This window comes from Myotis daubentonii, chromosome 3 (assembly GCF_963259705.1).
Source record: "Myotis daubentonii chromosome 3, mMyoDau2.1, whole genome shotgun sequence".
In the NCBI taxonomy this organism is placed as follows: Eukaryota; Metazoa; Chordata; class Mammalia; order Chiroptera; family Vespertilionidae; genus Myotis; species Myotis daubentonii.
Window position 1 is genome coordinate 47,863,217 of NC_081842.1, and position 21,915 is coordinate 47,885,131.

The following is a 21,915-nucleotide window of genomic DNA, read 5'->3' on the forward strand; positions in this document are numbered from 1 at the left end:
AGAAAGCCAAAGCAGTTTGTTGGAGTCCAATCTGATATACAACATACAGCAAAGCAGACAAATGTCTGGGCAGCAAAACAAAACTACACAAAGAAGATATTTTCAAATAAAATACGCATATTTTCAACCAGCCTTGAGCTCATATGATAAGGGACAGATTGTCCAGAGTAAATAGAGAGAGAAAAGAAAGATGCTCTGGGCTGAATTTAGTCCCCTGTCAAAATCTCAGAGAAACTAATTGCTTCTTCTCCTGCTTGTCATTGCTCCAGTGGCCAGGCCTGAGGGGCAGTGAAGGGAGACAGCATAGTTCATATATTTGTGTGTTTGTTCATTCATCCATCCATCCAACATTTCTTGAGCGCCTCTATTAGCATTGTTCTGTTCTAGATCCTAAAAAGAATGTTTAAAACATGGCCCTACATTTAAGGAGAGTAGACAGATATGTATCAGGGGAGAAAACAAATCACAATAAATAGAATACTAGTGATGCATGCTGTGCTCAAAAGAAGGACTGGACTGGCTACATAGTTTGTGAAGGCTATTCACACTGCTTACATCTCTCAGTTGATAACCTGCCTACAGGTTCTTATTTGCTTCCAAACAGTGGTCAGTATTTATTCTGCTTCTCTTTCTTAAAGACTCCAGGGGAGGGGGCATAGCTGGTGAGTTGGGATGTGGTGTTCTTATAGATTGTGTCCATTTACCCTTGATTAGGCATGTCTATGAACAGTTGTTCTTTGCATGATCCTCTAGGGGGAAAACCTGGATTGAAGATGGTTCGAGTTCAGACCTGGTGAGGATCTGTGCCTACTGGCACTTTCTCCTCCCCATCTGCTGCCCTAGGCATGTGGGTAAGAAAACAGTTCTGCTCAGGACAGGGAGAGGGCCAGCTGTGTGATCATTGGGGTGTTACTCGGTGCCCATCTGAAAAATGTCAGGATAGGAGGAGGTCTCATAAACAGTGCTTTCTAATTCAAATAAGTAACACCTCCATTCTCTCTTAGTGACAGCAGGATTGAAGTAGAAGAGAAAGTGAAATATGTTGCAAAGGCTGTCACAGAAAAGAGAAGCTACAAGACAATAAGAGAAATAATCTTGAGGTACCTATGTAATAATTTCCCAAGATTTTCTGCTCCTTACCTGTTGAGCATGTCACTCACCAGAAGATGTATACATAGTCTCTGAAATGACTGGAAATAATAGACAGAAGGTGAGTCCCATGTGTTAGCATTGGTCTCATCAGAACAGTGTTGCACATTCATGCTAATACTTAACATTTACAAAGCTCATAGCACATCCAGTATCTAATTTGCTCCCTCAGAAGCCCAGGAAGGTAGGTGGAGTCTGTATTATAATTCCCACTACACAGAAGGAGCAACTGAGGTTTGGAAAAGACTAAGCTACTAGCTGCAGATCCCAGTGAGTGGAAGACGAGGGCCTAGGGCCAGGTTTTCTGTGTGACATTCATTCTATCACTGGTCCTCTCCTGGATGCGTTGTTCCTTGTTCCAGTTATTGCTGGGTACAGTATGACAGGAGCACAGCATGAGCGGGGAGAAGCATTCAGGAGCCACTGGAGATGTAGCGATAATGAGAGAGCTGCTATGTGGACATGTGATGTCTTTTCACAGAGTCTCTTGCCCTTTAAAATAATACACTTCAAACAGCAATGTACCCGTCGGCCCCACTCTTAAGAGACCAGGCTGGGATCCAGCATCTCTCAGCTCTCCCCCCACTTTTTGGCCCCCATTCTGAGCATAAAGACACTTGGAGCTGAGTGGGAACAGTATTTGTCTCGCAATTACTTCTAATTGCACTGTAGTTTTGTGGTGCATAAGTGGAGTGACCTAGATACCAGTTATGTGAAACTCTCTTTTCATGCTTGGGTCTGTGTTAAGGAGGAGGTATATTAGAGAACAGTGGCTCAATGCATCTCCCAGTTAACATTTATATGTAACTGCACATCTCCACTTGTCAAATGGCCAGGTCCCCTTAACAGGCCGGATCTAAGGCTGCCTCTTTCTCTGTAAGGCCTCTCTGGATTACTCCATTCTTTAGATTCCCACAGCAATTTTCTGATCCTATCTTTGGTGCTCATCATTTTCCTTTTTTAAAATTGAATTTAGAGAGGGAGGAAGGGGGAGAGAGAAAGAAACATTGATGTGAAAGTCATACATTGATTGGTTGCCTCTGTATGTGCCCCAACTGGTGATGGATCCTGCAACCTAGATAGGCTCACTGACCAGAAATCAAACTGGAGACCTGCAGGTACAAGGGTGATGCTCAATGAACTGAACCACTCTGGCAGGGGTTGGCACTCATCATTTTCTACATATTTAATCTTCCTGAATTCCTCATGCCAGCAGCAGTGTCTAATTCATTTTTCTCTTTTTGTCTACTCTGAGAACTGAGAATAGCTAAGGTAGTTGCTCAATTAAGTACTGCGAAATGAAAGCATAAATGGATTATATTCTAGACATTGTGGAGGCATGTAAATAGACCATTTATTCACTGGAACCTCTTCTAGGTGGCCCGAAGTGATTTACCAGTTTAACCTTATTTCCTGTGGAATATCTTCATGACCAACCTCAGTGTGCCTGGAACTGTGCATATCATTTTTTTGAGAGGTGAGTGTCAGATTTTTTTTAAAGAGGAAAATAACAACCTGGAATCCAACCAGAATAGTTCCCTGGTACACCCCAGTTTCTTCGGTCATCACATAAATACAATCTGACTGGCCAGAGTCTGCTGAATAGAATAGAGAATTTGGGATGAAACATTTAAAAATTCACTCATAAAGATCCAGCACTTTATATTTTGTCTTCTCCTTCCAAAAATCAGTCCTCTACCAGAGGCTATGTCTTATTTATTTTGTTAAATCCCTATCAATTTTGAAAACTGAGAATGGTCCAGATAGTTACTCACTTGAATGAAAGCACCAACTGATTATGTTCTAGACATTGTGGAGGTAGTAAAAGACAGGTGGATGCATTTTCTTTTTAAAAAATATATTTTTTATTGATTTCAGAGAGAAAGGGAGAGGGAGAGAGAGATAGAAACATCAATTATGAGAGAGAATCATTGATCGGCTGCCTCCTGCACACCCCCCACTGGGGATCGAGCCCACAACCTAGGCATGTGCCCTTGACTGGAATCGAACCTGGAACCCTTCAGTCCCCAGGCCGACGCTCTATCCACTAAGCCAAACCAGCTAGTGCAGCGGATGCATTTTCACAGTTTATACTGACTCTCTATATAGAAAACTCTTATTTGGGTTTTGAATCAATTCATTAAGATTCAATTACATTTTCTAGCAATTGTTGCTATACCAAGTGTTATTCTAGATTCATTCTCAAATGCTTCCTTCAATTTCAACATACCTAAAAGAGTGATGATACCCCCCAATTTACAGATGACCAAAAATATCAGCTCAGAATAGTCAAAATATGACTTGCCATAGGATGCAAAGGCATTAAATGGCAGATTGGGATTCATTAAGTAGATATTAATTAATTATCATTAATTCAATATGTATTTATTTGGTACTTACTACATGTTAATCTTTATGGGAGGATATGATGTAGTTATTAACTTCAATGAGCTCAAAGTATAGAGAGACATACACTTAAATGGAAAACAATAGCATGTGGCAAGTACTCTAATAGGATTACTGCCCAGAGATTCCAAATATATGTGTAATGTTTCTGTTTGTCTCAGAGATATACTACCCTACATGTCTGCTATACCTGATACAAAAGTGGTGATAATGCTCAAAATCACAAATATCCCATAAGTCAAATCATCATCAAATAATTTTAATAATAGGATTGTAAGCTTCAGACTTAAACTTTCTTACAGTTAACTGGGGGCACATACATCCCATGGGGGAATGGATAGAAGGCTACTCCTGCTCACTCCATCAAAATATTTTAATGAAAGAGGAAGCTGGCAGAAAAACCCAGGACTTCTTGAAGGAGAGGACAGGAGAGAGAGGTGTGTCACTGTAGAACGAGAAAAGCCCCACCCACAAGCCCAGTTCCTTGTCTCTGACAGATTGAGTTCCACCCTGTAAACATCCTCAGTCCTTTCATTGACCATTTGTGACTGAGCACTTCACACTCAGCCCACTCGGTGAGGTGAGATTCACTCTGAGTGGGTGACAGCGCCAGGGCACCCTCCTCTTTGGCTTCATCTGTGCCAACCACACCTCTACCAGCCACTGCCTGTTGTCAGAGTCTCTTCATCCAAGAAGAGAAAGAAGAGTCTTGAGGACCAGCCACAACCTAGTCAGGTAAGGCCAGATGGCTTGTCACCAGTTCTGCAAAGAGATCAGATTTCTCTCTATAAACTGATTGCTCCTGTCTCTTAGCCTGTATTTCTTGTCACCCCTGCCATTGCCTTGCAGTTCCAAGTAGGCCTATAGCTTTCCATGACCATATGACTGTCCACTCTTCCACACTGCCCACGGTTGATGAGATTTGTAGACCAGCATTTCTAAGCCTATTCAATCACTTGGCACACTTATCTATAAGTTGATTTTTAATCTTAAAAGCAGTGCAATCGGTATAATTTTCTCTATTCAGTTGCTTATTGAACCGCTTGGTGAATCAGAGTCCTTTTTTTAAGTTTGATTAGCAGTCTAAGGCCAAGATTAGGTTTAATTCCTCCTTCTCTCTCTACTATACCACTCAGCAGGTCATACCATATCTCAAAAAGCCAAAAGAATGGAAAGGGGCTTCCTGAACTGTCAAATGACAAACAAAAGGTATTATTTCCTTGCAGGCAGGTTGGAAGGGATATTTTTGAATTCATCTGAGATTTTATAATGATATATAGGCTCCATCAACTAGGGCTATTTTTAAAGAACAAATGAGAGTATGTATGTAAAGGGGCCCTGTAAGCTGAAAAGTGATATGCAAATGCAGGAAGATGACTCCGTGGAGCCTGAAACATGCTCCGGCTCTCTGTGTAAGATGGCTTTCATTTGGGCTGAATGACACTCTCCTAATGTCAGCAGCTGCATTATGTGGCATAGATCACAAAGGCCCTGAGGAAATATTTAGCTTTTCAGTCTTACTGTGATATGTGGAAAAGCAAATCTCAACAGGAGGGAACAAAACACCCCCTGAATCTCTTCAAATTGACTCTGGCAATTTCCCTCTTATGACAGCTATCATTATATAGTATTGTTCTACTATATAACAAGAAAATCTCATCTTCAGTGATTATGTAGTTTATTTTTTAAGGTACTAATTTTAGCAATCATTTTTTTCCTTCATTCTCAAAAGGTTGTATCATTCTTAGTTGTGGAAGGAAATGTTTCGTGTGTGTGTGTGTGTGTGTGTGTGTGTGTGTATTTGAGTTTTTTATGACAGTGCTAATATTCATCCCATGGGTTGAAATGCTATACAATCTTTGGCAGACTTCTGGATATTCTTAGTGTCTGTCTAGCTCTAATGAACTTACAGGAATCACATACTCAATTACCTAATTCAAAATAGAGAAAGCGAAGCCCAGAAAGATGACATAATGTGAACAAGGCCACCAGCCAGTGATCATTAGATCTGTAGGTCAAATGCAAGTCTCTGATTCTTTTACTGTTTATGGCATGGAGCAAATGGTGCAGGCATCCTTGGACAGAAGCATTAGCTGTGTCATTTTAAGGATTGTACTGACTATCCTTTAAGAGTCCTTTCAATTAAAAGTTTTGGGGCACTTGGACCTTTTCTTGGCATCTAGTGGAAATATTACACCCTGTAGAATAGGGGCGTTATTCACAAAAGCATCTTTCCTTATTATCTTGGTTCTTGTGGAATATTTGTTTCAGTCAAATTTTGAAACTTCTCCTTAGATGTAATGTTGAAAGATGAACAAGCAGTGGTGATGTCTTCATTTTATTCAACCAATCTAGATCTTTCCTTGTATCTTCTAGGATCCTTCTAAGGAGGTTTCATTAATTTTAGAACTTGTAATGCTAGTTGGTCTTATATCCAGAGTTGTAGAATCTAATGGCATGCTTGAACTTGAGAGTTTCTTTAATCCAGGGTCTGCAGACCAGCAGCCATAGGTGAATCCAGCATACAGATGTGTGTATGTGTTTTTCTGTTTTTATTTTTGTTTTTTGTGTGTGTGTGTGTGTGTGTGTGTTTGTTTTTTGTTTTGTTTTGTTTTGTCCTTCAGTGGTAAACAAAAATGAGGCAGTTGCAAATATTTAACATTCAGGACATTTCTTATAAAAATCAGTTACTTCATTTTTTCAGGAAAATGAGATCAAGTAATAATGGACCCATATTCCCACATAGAAAACAAACACTAGGTCTGGGCAGCATATATTTCCTCTAGATGGAGCATGTATTCTCAAATTTTTCATAGTCCCTGTAGGATTTGAGTTTGTCAATATTGATCACTTTCAACCTCATACATGTTCAAACCATTCTCTTTCAGGGGGAAACCTAGGTCTATATAATGCTAGGCCATGCCACAGATCAATGGTACCAGGGAGTAGATGAAATTAATTCTTTGGCCTTAACCTCTCATTATTTAAGAGGTAGGAGGAGAAATGCCTTCAGCAGGATATAGGGATAAAGAGCAATGACCCTTCTCCAAAGGGGCTTATTAGTATTGAAAATATGTACACAGGGCAAAACATGATAAATAATGCATGAATTTAAAAGCAAATATTGTTGGTTTTACTGATTAGAGATATATTCATGGCAACTAGGTAGGTTGCCATTAGGGATGGTTATAAGGAGGAAAGGATGTTTGACCTGGGCTTTGAACAGGTAGAGGTGAAATGAATTTACAGCAAAAGAAGAATTTAAGCAAATGCATAAGAGAGTACTTGCAATATAGAATGAATTCTCAAGCTGTTTATGGGGCTAGTGGGACTGAAGGGAGGATGAGGCTGGGAATTTTGGTCTGCAGCCGATCCTGGGTATTGAGTGACAGGCTGAGTTTCAGATCAGGCACAGCGTTGCGAACTTGAGGAGCATTACAACTATTCACTGAACATTTGTCCAAGCTCATGACCATCCAAGTCTACAACTTGGTAGTGACAGAAAATCTTTGTAGATATCACTTAGCTGTCTGCTTTAAGTTTTTCAGAAGAATTAAGAAAGAAGAAAACACTTCTAAACACAGAGGACAGTATCAGATGCTTAGTGAGGGAGATAAGGTGGTAATATACAATGGAATTTAAAAGATGGATGAGCCCTAACCAGTTTGGCTCAGTGGACTGAGCATTGGCCTGAAGACTGAGGGGGTCCCAGATTTGATTCCAGTTAAGGGCACGTACCTTATACTTCAGTTGCAAGCTCCTCCCTGGCCAGGGTCCTGGTTGGGGCTCCTGCAGGAGGCAACCAATTGATGTGAGAAAAACACATCAATATTCTATCTGTCTTTTCCTCTCTTTTCTACTCTCTCTAAAAATCAATGGAAAAATATCCTCCGGTGAGGATTAAAAAAAAGAAAGATTGATGACAATATTTTTAAAATACATTGAGCAAATGTAAGAAATATTTGGATAAAAATATGGCAATATTTTTAAAATAAAGTCTATTCCTTTGGTCACAAAAGTGATGTTACATAAATTCTAACTTGTGGGATAAAGAACGTTATGTTTAATTGATAAGCTTTGTCCTTTGTCCTGGGAATCAGTCATCCTTGTATAGGTATAGAAGGTCCTTGAATGTCCTGGCCCTCGACTCTTCCATAATCAACACAGCTGGAGCATTCCACAAGTATCTGAATGCTCCACTGTAGCTTACAGAAGTCCTCATGGGTTGAACAGAAAGTTCTAGTCTTGTGAAAGGCTGTATCAGTCACCTCAAAAATGTTTCACACATACCCCAAGATGTTTGTGTAATTAACCAAACTCCTCTTATTTTCACATGGTTGTATGTGAGATTGGTTCATAATTATACATATATCTCAAAGGCCTCTGCTTCAAGGGATGTAGGTAGGTGATGTGCCACAGAGTAAAATGAGGTATGTGAACAAGATTCATTCATTTAAAACTATTTCACATCTATTCAATACAAACATCTTTTCAAAAATTATTCATTCAAATTGTTTATTAAATATGTGTTCTAAAGTTTGGAAAAACAACATCAGTGAACAAAAAGAAATAATTTCTGCCCTCAAGAAGTTTACATTTCTAATGAGACAGATGGAAAATAAACAAAACTAGCCAGTAAAATCTTATATAATTAAAGGGTAATATGCAAATTGACCTAATGGTGGAATGACCAGAATGACCATGGCCCCTCACCTGGATGGCCTCAACCCCCACCTGGCACCACCACCCCGATTGGGGGTGGGGCTGGCCAGCATCCTGGCCAACCCTGCCCCTGATCAGCTCCCCCCCCCCAGCCAGCCCGCTCCCAATGGCCCCCATCAGGGGCAGGCTGGCTGGACCCCACCAGTGCATGAATTGGTGCACTGGGCCTCTAGTATATAATATATGAGATATAGAAAGAAATATAACAGAAAAGGGGATAGGAAGTCTTAAAGAGTTGAGATTTTACAGAAGGTGCTTAGGGAGGAATGAATTGTTGTCTGAGGAAAGAGCCTAACGATACAAGGAAGTGAGCCTGTAAATACCTGGAAAAAAACATCCCAGGCAGTTGCAACAGCTAGTGCAAAGGTCCTGAGGCTAGGAGCATGGCTTCTTGGCACCTTTAAGGAATAAGGCATAGATTGAATTGAGTGGAAAACTCTTTGTAAATAAAGTTAGAATAAATGATGGTGGAGAGGGATGGGGGAAGCCATAATGAAGGACTCTGAAAGACATAGTAAGAACTTTGACTTTCTTTTTTTATTGTTTAAAGTATTACAAATAGTAATACATATGTCACTCTGAATAAAATAGGAGCCATTTTAAAATGACATAGTCTGACTTACATTTCAAAGGGATACCTCTGTTTGTATGTTAAGAATAGATGAGGGTGGGGTGGGGAAAGAGCAGGCAGAAGCAGGAAGTTCATTAGGGAGTTATTGCTATAGAACAGAGTGATGTGGAAACTTGGACAAGCAGGTAGTGGTGGAAGTGATGACAAGTGATTGGATCTTGTGATTGACTAATTGTATTGGGAAGACAGCTAAGGATGACTCCAAGATTTTTTTGCTGAGTGACCAGTAGATAAAGGTGGCATTTATCCAAGATAGAGAGGACTATGAGAGAAAAGGTTTTATGGGAACAGCAGGAGCTTACTTTTGCACAGGTTAAATTGGAGATGTCAAGTAGTGAGCTAATATATGAATCTGGGATCCAGTGAGGGCTTATGAGCTGAAGATAAAAAATGGCAGTCATCAATATACATGATATTTACAGTGATGACATTAAATTAGATCATCAAAGAAATTATTCTAGACAGAAAAGATAAGAGGTAATGGCTGACGTGAGGTTCTATAATGTTTTTGGGTTAGGATGGTGAGGAGAATTTAGTTAATAGTGTACCAAAGAGGAAGGGGCATGGTGGGTGGAGGTGGTCCATGCCAGAAGAGAGGAGGATTTTATCACTAAAATTGTTTAAAATCCCCAGCACATGGTATAATGAAAAGCATGTTTTATTTTCATTTTCTATAAACAATGCACCCCTTTATCATTATCTGCCTCCTGGAGCAGGACAACACTACTACTCCCACCACCCTCTCTGTCTCTGGTTCCACAGGAACCACAAAAGGAGATGGAGAAGGAGCAGCTGGAGTGGTGGGCGAACTCCAGGTGAGCGTTGGTGTGTTCTGGTATCCAAGTGAAGAAATCATCAAGGAGGAGAGAGTGGTCAGGCAGCACAGATGCACTGAGAAGTAGAATGAGATGTTGTCAGAGATCTGAATGCAGCAAAGTTGCTGTGGGTTCAAGAGAGAATGGGAGAAAAGGAATTGGGGCTGGTGACTGTACACATTCTTTTTAATGAGATTATTTGTAAAGGGACCCAGAGAAATGGGTGCAAGCTGGCTTTTTTCCCCTTAAGATAGGAGAAAGAGAATAGAATAAACTTTTGTAGAAACTGTAACTTGATTGATACACATAGATATTTTATTTATCTGTTCTACCCCTGTGAAGTTGTCCTGCTAAGAGTTATGCTCTTACATTTTTTCAGGGAAGAAAAATAAGGCTCAAGAGGTTGGAGATATCTGCCCCAAATCACATAACATATTAATAATAAATGGGATTCAAACCTGGGTTCTAAAGGTCAAGTTCATTTTCTCTTCACTGCCACTGTCTTAGACTAGACGATTTTAGAGATCACTTACAGCTTTAGAATTCTCTATAAAGTTCTCTGAAACGTTCACCTTGTTATTAAGGACCTTAAATAAACCCATGGGCATTCACAGTTCTCAGCAATGTCTCCTGAATCAAGTACTATTTGCTAGATGAAAATATTTGGGATCTTGGGAGAAAAATAGAACTCAGCGTCTGCATCAATGAAAACTTGCAAGTACGGCCAATACAGGCCTCCAGGTTGAACCTCTACATGCCAGAGGATGGGAATGCAATTTCTTAGGCCTATAATCATGACTGAGTTTCATATTAACCTCTTCCTCTAGTGGTGGATTTGTATCTATTACTAACATTATGCTACACCCTCAATACTATCTGCTGCTTTCTGTCCAAGTTTTTTCCATTTACATGGAGCTCCAAACCTACATTTCTGGGTCATCAGCCCTACCTTGTTCTGAATTGGGACATTGCTACTCTTTAAGCAAGGGTACATTGAAATAAATATTATTTAATCCAGTCCTGGACAATATATGCAGGATAGAAAGCTTTGAACACCATTTGTCAACCCTCCCCCCACCCTATCCCTGTGGTCACCATAGAAAGGCAACTCGGAATAAAATATTACCATTGTTTTTCAGCACCAAATCACACTGTGACTGTTTAGTTGGTTTTGTGCAAGAGCTCTTAGATGCATATATATCCAGACAGCTTAGTCTGTCCCTATGGTGTCCTTATAATGTTTCTATTTTCCTTTGTACAGATTCCTATACAGATTCCTTTATCCAGCTTTCTGTAATTACCTATTTGCAGAACAAATTCTTTCACAGACAATATACTTCTTAAAGGTAGAAATTGTATTTGCTGGTTTTCTCCTACTCTCTAACTCTTCCTTTTCCCTAGCACAGTGCTTGGCACAGAGATGGTTCCCCCAAAATGTGTTTGAATCATTCAATTAAATTGAGCATTTTGTACCATGTAGAGATAATCTGTCACAGGAGCAAAAGTGGAGTACCCAAGTTCAAGATATTCTTAGATGCAGAATTAATGAATTAGGGAAATCAAATTTATAACCATAGAAGCCAACTGGTGTGGCTCATTTTGCTCTATAATCAGAGGTACACAAGCCTGTGTAGTGGATATGTCCATTTTGAAAATTTCACACCAGCATTACTCATGCCTATAATCCCTCGGTGGTGTCGGCATAATTAACAGCTGTTGATATAGTAAACATTGGTTTAATTGTTGATGTTTTAATAAATGAATAACTCTTGTGAATAAGTAAGACAAAGATGAAAGTAATAAAAATTCCCAAACAGACATGCACACCCCAACCTTTCAATTTTACAACTAAAAAAATATTACAAATTAAAACATATATTGGACTCATTTAAACCATTAACTATGATTTTTTAAAATTATAAAATCCTCTTCTGACCTAAAGGAAAATGAGCTTTATATACATATATTTTAATTTTTTTATTGAAGTATAGAGAGGGAGGTTGATGTCTGAAACCACAGGTAGTACTGAACCACATAGGTATGTATGTTTTTCCATACATGCCTATAAAGTTTAATTTATAAATTAGGCACAATAAGAGATTAAGAATAATATAAACAATAATAACTAATAATAAAATAAAACAACTATAATAATATACTGTAATAAAAGTTTTGTGAATGGCTTTGAGGCTATTATTAAGTAATCCCTGGACGAAGGAATGATTCATGTCCTGGGCAGGACAGAGCAGGAATACACAATATTTTATCACGCTACTCAGAATAGCACACAATTTAAAATTTATAAATTGTTTATTTATGGAATTTTCTATTTAATAATTTTGGACTGTGGTTGACTGAATAACTAAAACTGCAGAAGTTAAAACCATCGATATATTTTTGGAAGCACATGCTGCAATGATTTGATATATCTATATATTACAAAATGATTACCACATTACACCACAGTAAGTCTAGTTGATACCCATCATTACCATAGTTACAACATTTTATTTTTGTGTGTGATGCAAACTTTTAAGATCTACGCTATTAGCAACTTTAAAATATTCAAAACAGTATTATTAACTATGGTTTTCATGCTGTACATTCCATTCCATGACTTACTTATTTTATAACTGGAAATTTGCACCTTTTGACTTCCTTCACCCATTTCCCCACACCTTATCCCCTGCCTCTGGCAACCACCAATCTGTTCTCTGTACCCATGAGCTTAAGGTTTTGTGTTTGTTTTAGATTTCACATATAAATGAGCTTCATATTTTACTGAGACTTAAATTGCTACATTTCTGGGAGGACCATATGTACAAATTTGGCCATATGTACCAAGAACCTTAAATTTGCAAACTTTTTGACCCAACATTTCCATTTTAGGAATTTTAACTAAGAAAAAAAAATAAGGATTATGAAAAATTTTCCCTACATGGATCTTCAATGCATAGTCGATATAAAAGCAAAGTAAAAAGGAAGCAACATGAATAGGGGCTGAGTTAAATAAATATGACTTATTGTATAATGGAGCCCTACTCAGCCACTAATATGCTGTTGTAGGAAATTATTTATGTACTGTGCAGTGTAGCACAGTGGTGGAAACAGGCTTGAAGTCCAAGAGACCTTTGATCAATGTAGAGCTCTCATCACTTACTAACTATGTGATCTTGAGCAAATTTCTCAACTTTTCTAAGCTGCAGTGTCCTAACCTGTAAAATGAGGCAAATTATAACATGTTTGAAATTAGCCAATGCAGTTAAAGCCAAGTATTTGGCAAGCAGTAAGTTCTTAATAAGCAGTATCCTTCTCAATATTTTAATTGTAAAGAGGAAATTTTGAAATAATATTTACAGCATAACTCCATTTTTGAAGTAGAAAAATCATATTATCTTATATAATAAAAGCCCAGCGACCAAAATGGTGGAACAACCAGAACAACTAGAGACCAGGGCGATCAGGCAGGCAGGTGAGTGGCTAAGGGCGATGAGACAGGCAGGCGAGTGGTTAAGGCAGTGGTCGGCCAACTGCAGCTCGTGAGCCACATGTGGCTCTTTGGCCCCTTGAGTGTGGCTCTTCCACAAAATACCATGTGCGGGCACACACATACAGTGAGATTGAAACTTCGTGGCCCATGCGCAGAAGTCGGTATTTTGTGGAAGAGCCACACTCAAGGGGCCAAAGAGCCGTATGTGGCTCGCGAGCCGCAGTTTGCCAACCATTGGGTTAGGGGCAATGATGCAGGCAGATGAGTGGTTATGGGTGATCAGGCAGGCAGGCACAAGTGGTTAGGGGTGATCAGGCAGGCAGGCAAATGGTTAGGGGCAATCAGGCAGGGAGGCAAGTGGTTAGGGGCGATCAGGCAGGGAGGCAAGTGGTTAGGGGTGATCAGGTAGGCAAAGTGGTTAGGGGCGATCAGGCAGGCAGGCGAGCAATTAGGAGCCAGTGGTCCTGGATTGTGAGAGGGTGCAGGCCAGGCTGAGGGACACCACCCCACCCCCCCCCCCCATGCAAGAATTTCATGCACTGGTCCTCTAGTCCACAGATAAATGTAGAAGTCTGAAAGGATATACATCAAAATTTTTTACTTTCTTTTTCTCATTTCTTTTCCTTCTTTTGCTTTTAATGTATGGTCTACAACATAGTTGGGAAAGTTAAATGTGTCCAAATAATCATTAACATCAATCCCAATAAATTAACATTTGTTGATGCAGTAATTCTTTGCCTGTTATCACTCTTTTCCTCATTGCCAAGTCATGAAAATCTCACTATACCATTGTCTCTCAAGACCGTACATCCAGTGGATGGCAGTGCTAGGCTAATTACCTCCAGTTTCCCTTGTTCCTCTTCCCTTGTCCTTCTGTCATAACATATGTGTTATACATCATAAACATTTATTAAGCTTCTGTTCTGTTCAGAACACTCAGTGTTGGCAGTGGGAGTGAGATTCAAAGCAGCACAGAGGATGGTTTCTGACCTGGGGTTGCTTAGAGTTCCCCTGGAAGGAAAGGACTCCTACCTGTGGTGCATGCAATGCTTCATCTTGTGAAGAGGCTCTTCTGTCTCAATCCTGATTTGGTGGCTAAGGAGAGCTTCCTTAAGCAGAGAGGACTGAGCTATTAGGTGGACTTGAAAATGAAGTGTATTTCCATGGCCTACAGTTATTGTGGTCTCTGACTAGGATGGAGACTTTCCAAACTCCTGTGTCACCACAACCTGTGTATGTGAATACCACATCCATTTGCAGCTAGGGTTCAGGGTGTGAAGAAGGGGCCGCACACAAATGAATACACTAGACAAGAAATATAAATTTAGAAGGCATGGGGGGGGCCAGGTGAAAAACTTTCCTCTAGTGGAGAAGCTCCCCCAAAACTCGGTCCAGTCTGGTTTTTATGCACTTGAATACACATTTGCCCTTTAGGAATGAACAGGCATATCATAGATAAAGTTTGGTAAACCGTAAAAGGATTATCAGGTTAGGGAATTGCCTTGAGCCATTTGGCCAATGGCAGAGCAATATTATGCTGATTTCCAGCCCTGCTGAATATCACATTAATATGCTAACTACTGTTGATCTTAGCCTCTGGCATGTGTATAGGTTTCTTATATGGTTGTCTCTTTACCCACTACTTTCTGAGTTATTAGAATGTTATTCTTATTTCAATCAATTCCTCTTGTACCCATAGCCCTAGGACTAGGACATATTGACTTGTTACACTTCCTTGAAGCATTATGTTAACAAATTTTTCCTCAATGATAAGTATAATGTATATTCAATGCAAAATAATCAGAAATTAAAAAAAAATAAAGATTATCCATAAGTCAGTCATTCAGAGATAATCATAACATTTTGGTGCATGTGGCTCCAATGCAAATGTGGGTTGTTGTTTTTTAGTATAATATTTTATAATCATTATTTATTCTTCATAATAACATAACTTTTTATGTCAATTAATATTTGTCTACAGGATTATTTTCTGACATCTTTTACACCCTCCCTCTCTCAAGATAAACTTCTTTTTTAACACTTTAGCATGTTAATTTGTCATATTTTTATTTTCTTATTTATATACTAGAGGCCCGGTGCACAAAAATTTGTGCACTCAGGGGGGAGAGTGGGTCCCTCAGCCCGGCCTGTGCCCTCTCGCAGTCTTGGACCCCTCGGGAGATAACGACCTGCTGGCTTAGGCCTGCTCCCTAGTGGCAGAGAGCAGGCCGAATCCCTAGGTGCAGCCCCTGGTCGGGCTGAGAGCAGGGCTGATTGGGGAGTTGGGGCGCCTTCCCCTGTCATGCACAGAGCAGGGCGGATTGGGAGGTTGCGATGCCACCCTCAGTCACACTCAGGGTAGGGCCGATTGGGGGGTTGGGGCACCGTCCCCTGTCACACTCAAGGCAGGGTTGATGGGGAGGTTGCGGCGCCACCCTCTGTCATGCACAGAGCAGGGCCAATCAGGGGGGTTGGGGCTCTGTACCCTGTCACGCACAGAGCAGGGTCGATCAGGGGGTTGGGGAGCTCCCCCTTGTCACTCACAGAGTATGGCCGATAGGGGAGCTGGGGCACCGCCCCCTGTCACACACAGAGCAGGGCGGATCAGGGGGTTGGGGCGCCGCCACTCTCAGACTCAGGGCAGAGCCGATGGGGAGGTTATGGCTCTACCCTGTCACACACAGAGCAAGGCCCGTGGTGGGGGGGGGGGCGGTGTTGGGGCACCGCAGCCTGTCACACACAGAGCCGCAGGGTGATCAGGGGGTTGGGGAGCTCCCCCATATCAGGCACAGAGCAGGGCTGATCAGGAGGTTGGGATGCCTTCCCCTGTCACGAACAGAGCAGGGCGGATAGGGAGGTTGTGGCCCCGCTCCCTGTCAAACACAGAGCCGCAGGGCGATCAGGGGGTTTGGGCGCTGCCCCCTGTCACGCTGATCCTGGTGCCAGGAGGCCTCTTGGCTCACCTGATCACGGTGCTGGGAGGTATATTACCCTTTTACTATATAGGATAGAGGCCTGGTGCATGGGTGGGGCTGGCTGGTTTGCCCTGAAGGGTGTCCTGGATCAGCGTGGGGGTCCCCACTGGGGTGCCTGGCCAGCCTGGGTGAGGGGATGATGGCTGTTTGCAGCTGGTCACACACCCTTCAGGGTGGGTGTCCCGACTGGGGTGCCTGGCCAGTCTGGGTGAGGGGCTGAGGGCTGTTTTCAGGCTGGCGGGTGACTGAAGCTCCCAACTGCTCCTTTTCTTCTTTTTTTTTTTTTTATTCTGGGCCAGCTTTAGCTCTGAGGCTTGGCTCCAGCTCTGAGGCCTCAGCTGCTGAAAGAAGGTATCTGGTTTGTTTGGGTTCTATAATCGAAACAATGTATAACTCCAGCTCTGAGATCCTGGCTCACTTAAAGCAGGTTCTGGGGTTTTGTTTAGCTTCTATATTTTTTACAATGTTTCAAACTGCAAGCTCAGAGGCCAGCAAGGCAGGAGGGGAACGTTGGAGTCCTCCGTTACTGAAGCAAGCAAGGCCCATGTTAGCTTGAAGCTGCCTGGCTGCTGGCCGCCATTTGGCTGGCAGTTAATTTGCATATCGCCCTGATTAGCCAATGGGAAGGGTAGCAGTTGTATCCTAATTACCATGGTTCTCTTTTATTAGATAGGATACTTTAAGTTGTAAATAAAACCGTTTTGTATGTGTCACTTCAGACCCTGCTTTTTCACTTAGCATTATCTGTCATTTAATTGTCTTCAAAAATATGATTTTTAAGCATTGCATTATATTCCACTATGGGTGTGTACACACAGTGTGACACAATAAGTACTTTTAAAAAAATACATTTTTATTGATTTCAGAGAGGAAGAGAGGAGAGAGAGATAGAAATATCAATGATGATAGAGACTCATTGATTGGCTGCCTCCTGCACACCCCATACTGGGGAAGGAGCCTGCAACCCAGGCATGTACCCTGACTGGGAATCAAACCCAGGACCCTTCATTCCACAGGCCCACACTCTATCCACTTAGCCAAACCAGCTAGGGCACAATAAGTACCTTTAAGTTTAAATATCTCTAATTTAGGATTGATGCTTAAATTATTATCCCCTCTTCTTGTCTCTAACCTTCATGCAAGAAGGTCTGTTTTTGATTCATCTTTGAGTTATAGTTGCAGTCAATTAACAAAATCATTCATTCTAGGTGAGATGAACTCTAAGAGGTAGCTTTCACTAGTGGAGGAATCTGGAAGATATGACTGGGTTGTTTCAAGGCTGGGGAAGAAGCCTTGGTCTACAATGTTATGGTTGGTCCAGGTGGAAGAGAGAATTTCACTTTGCATGGACCAGGTCTAGCTGGATGGAACCTCATGTTAGGTAGGTCAGCGCTCTCTGAAGTGCAGCTCTCATTGTTTGACAGTAACAGCTGATAACAGAGAAGATCCAACCATTCAGTGTATTCTTGCTTGTTGAATTAAAAATAAAAAACAAGCTAATGACTTATTCTTACTGATTTTTTTTATCCCTGATGCTCTTAAAGATGTAATTTTAAAAAGTTTAAAATTATTTTTTAATCCTCACTTGAGGACATGTTTTTATTGATTTTAGAGTGATAGGAAGGGAGAGAAACATCCATGTGAGAGAGAAATATTGATTGGTTGCCTCCTGTACACACCCCAACCAGGGATCAAACCCTCAACCTTTTTTTTTCATTTAGAGAACATTTATTAAAGCCGGGGACAGTAAAACTCTCCACTTTCATGTAGAATGGGGGCTCCACACCAGGCCCATGTGGAGTCCTAGACTAGGAGAGCTGAAAGGAAATTTGGGGACCAAGTGGCTCAATACCCTCCTACACCTCGTGAAAAATAAAAACAATGCCCAAAGAGAAGAAATGACTTACATCTGAACCCAGATTTCCTGACTCCTACTACCTCAAGGCTTTCTCCACCATCACTAGTTGTCATATAGTCTATTCCCACTTATGTAAATTCATCTTAAAAAGATTCAGTTGATTATTAGACTTCTCTAGCCTTCCTTTTGCTCCAATCTTTAAAATTATGTTTTGAAATTCTACTATATTTTAGGTACTTTGCTAGGCCCTTAGATTCATTAGCTCCTCTAATTCTTATACTGTCCTGAAAGGTAAATATGCCATCCACTACCTACACATTGGAGGAGACTGAGGCTAAGGATTTTTAAATTGTTACCTAACCTCAGGCAGCTGGTGACTTGTGGAGTCTGGATCAAAACCCAGTATCTCCCTGACTCCAATATTTCTCTACTATGTCAGTTTTATTCCTGATACAGGAATTGATTACATGAAATGAATCAATTTATGTCTTTACCATTCCTGTCCATTATCCTGTGGAAGGCTTGGCTTAATTTTCCAAATATGTGTGCCTCTGAGTTGTAGGTGAGTGATCTTGATACATCACCCACAAAGTTGTGTTTAAACTAAAAGGACATATTTCCGTCCCCAATGGAGGAAACTAAATGGCATGGCTCAGCTATTTCTTCTGTTTGGCTAAGGTCCCAAATAGGGTTGAAGTTTCACAAATGAAAACAAACAAAATTTAAAGTTTTGCAAAAATTGAAAAAAAAATGCATGAAAGGAAAAGAAAACAGAAAAAACTTCTTCAATACCACATGTAAGTAATGTTTTCCTACTCAGAGAGAGAATACATTTCAGGCAGAAGCACTGAGGTCAGAAAAATTATTCAAGAGTTTATGGGGATGAAGGACATTTAGGACAATGTTTTAGTATATGAATTCGCTTGGTCAGGCCTTTTCTCTTTATTACTTCTCAAAAAGAGATGGGCTATATTATGACTTTGGACTCAGCATAATACAAGATGGAAGAAGGAAAGTATTTTACTCTAGTTAGACCAATGTTTTTTTTAATCTTGCCTATGCCAAGGTCAGGCTGATATAGAGAGGCTCCTGTTGACAGTCCCCCCTCACTACCCTTCTCCCTTTAAAATGGGGGCAGTGCCACCTCTTCCTTATCCAACTTCACATCACTTGCTGGGAACTTTTGTGGAGGAAACCAGAACTTCTATCAAATGACTCTGTCCAATCCATCTGTAACTAAAGGCTTTGTCCTTAGAAGATCTAAACATTGGAAGTATATTGGACACATCACTCTAAGACAAGTATTTCCTCCACCTTTATTCCTTATGTAATTTACATAACAAGTTTGTAACTTCTTGGCCAATATAGCAGTTTCATAACTGTGATAAAAGTTGCTCAATAGCCGAAACTGGTTTGGCTCAGTGGATAGAGCATCGGCCTGCGGACTGAAAGGTCCCAGGTTCGATTCCGGTCAAGGGCATGTACCTGGGTTGTGGGCATATCCCCAGTAGGAGATGTGCAGGAGGCAGCTGATCGATGTTTCTCTCTCATCGATGTTTCTAACTCTCTATCTCTCTCCCTTCCTCTCTGTAAAAAATCAATAAAAAATATATTTAAAAAAAAGTTGCTCAATAGACACTATCTTTCTCAATCACACAAACACAACTTTGTGGGTGATGTATCAAGATCACTCACCTACAACTCAGAGGCACACATATTTGGAAAATTTGATTTTGTTTCCTGCATGCAGTCTTTGCACATTGGTGGGGAGATAAAAGTCATTGCCCAATAGCCTAACTATCTGTGTGTAGAAATAGTCTCCATTCGGTACACATTCTAGTTTTCTTCTGACTAATTATTGGAGAATCCCTGAAGGCCAAATTTTGGTATATTTTCTGCATAAAACAGAATCTTTTTTTTCCCTTTGATAATGGGTACTGGAAAATGAGGAATCAGGGATGAAAATGTAAGAGCTAAAATAAAAACCTTTATGATTTCAATGGTTTGAATAGAATTAATACTTTATTTTATAATCTTTATAATGTTTCTAATGTAGAAAATTAGAAAATATAATTAGGCATGAAAACACAATAATCCACCCTAACTGGTTTGGCTCAGTGGATAGAGTGTTGGCCTGTGGACTGAAGGGGCCTGCTTTCAATTCTGGTCAAGGCCACATGCCCGGGTTGTGGGCTCGATCCCTAGTAGGAGGGTGTGCAGGAGGCATCCAATCAATGTTGCTCTCTCATCATTGATGTTTCTATCTATCTCTCCCTGTTCCATCCTCTCTGAAATCCATAAAAACATGTATATTAAAGACAAACAAACAAAAACACAATAATCCCATTCTCTCCCCCTATCCCACCTAAAAAAGAGGCAGTGCTAACATTTTGGTGGCTATCCTTATAAACATTTATATATATACATATACACACACATATATACACACTAGAAGCCCGGTGCACAAACATTTGTGCACTCGAGGGGGTCCCTCAGCCTGGCCTGTGCCCTCTCGCAGTCTGGGACCCCTCGGGGGATGACCACCTGCTGGCAAAGACCCTCTCCCCAGGGGATTGGGCCTAAGCTGGCAGTCAGATGTCCCTCTGGAAGCCTGGGAGCCCTCGGGGGATGTCCACTTGCCAGTGGGGAGCAGGCCTAAGCTGCAGTCAGACATCCTTAGCGCTGCTGAGGAGGCGGGAGAGGCTCCCACCACCACCGCTGTACTGGCAGCCATTAGCCTGGCTTGTGGCTGAGCATAGCTTCCCCTGTTGGGAGCGCTCTGACCACCAGGGCACAGCTCCTGCATTGTGTGTGTCATAGTGACCAGTCATTCCCAGTCGTTCTGCTGTTAGGGTCAATTTGCATATTACCCTTTTATTATATAGGAGTGCCTGGCCAGCCTGGGTGAGGGGCTGATGGCTGTTTGCAGCCTGGCCACAGCCCCTTCAGTGTGGGGGTCCCCACTGGGGTGCCTGGCCATCCTGGGTGAGGGGCTGAGGGCCGTTTGCAGGCTGGTCACAGCCCCTTCAGGGTGGGGGGTCCTGCTGGGGTTCCTGTCCAGTCTGGGTGAGGGGCTGATGGCTGTTTGCAGGCTGACCACAGTCCCCAGCCACCCAAGGTCCCAGTGGAGGCTGGCTGGAAGCAGATATCTGGGATTTATTTGTCTTCTATAATTGAAACTTTGTTGCCATGAGCGGAGGCCTCAGCTGGCTCAGGGCTGGTGGGAAGCTTGGCTTCCTCTATCGCTCAGGCAACCAAGCCTCCTGCTTGCTCCAGCTCCATGGCTGCTGGCCGCCATCTTGGTTGGGATAATTTGCATATAGTTGCTCTGATTGGCTGGTGGGCATGGCTTAGTGTGTAGCGAAGGTATGGTCAATTAGCATCTTTGTCTTTTATTAGAGTAGACTTTTTAAAATATATTTTATTGATTTTTTACAGAGAAGAAGGGAGAGGGATAGAGAGTTAGAAACATCGATGAGAGAAACATCGATCAGCTGCTCCCTGCATGCCCCCCACTGGGAATATGCCTGCAACCAAGGCACATGCCCTTGACCAGAATCGAACCCGGGACCCTTCAGTCTGCAGGCCGACACTCTATCCACTGAGCCAAACCGGTTAGGGCTATTAGTGTAGATTTTATTTGTAGGAAAACTAAGGTCAATCTATGTCCTATTTTATATGTATATACACACATACCATGGATGTATTTCTATTATATTTGTACAATGTTAATAGCAATGTCTACATAATATTCTATCTAAACTACACTTGGGTAGTTTAGTTAAAAAACAGTTTTGCTATTTTTAAAGGGGCATTGGCATAAGGGATGCACTTGGATTTTCTACTAGAAGAGGAGTTAAAATAATAGC

General features: G+C 41.3%; 1 protein-coding gene across 4 annotated transcripts in view; it reads left to right on the forward strand.

Moving 5' to 3' along the window:
• Positions 1–4,073: 4,073 nt before the first annotated feature.
• The window catches only part of TPRG1 (tumor protein p63 regulated 1), a 136,806-nt gene continuing 118,964 nt past the window's right edge, over positions 4,074–21,915 (forward strand). For 2 of the 4 annotated variants that reach the window (XM_059687366.1, XM_059687368.1), the window contains exons 1-2: positions 4,074–4,290; positions 9,671–9,723. The gene's annotated coding sequence lies outside the window, so the exon portion shown is untranslated. The remainder of the gene's footprint in view (positions 4,291–9,670; positions 9,724–21,915) is intronic. The other 2 variants (XM_059687365.1, XM_059687367.1) reach the window with 1 other exon arrangement.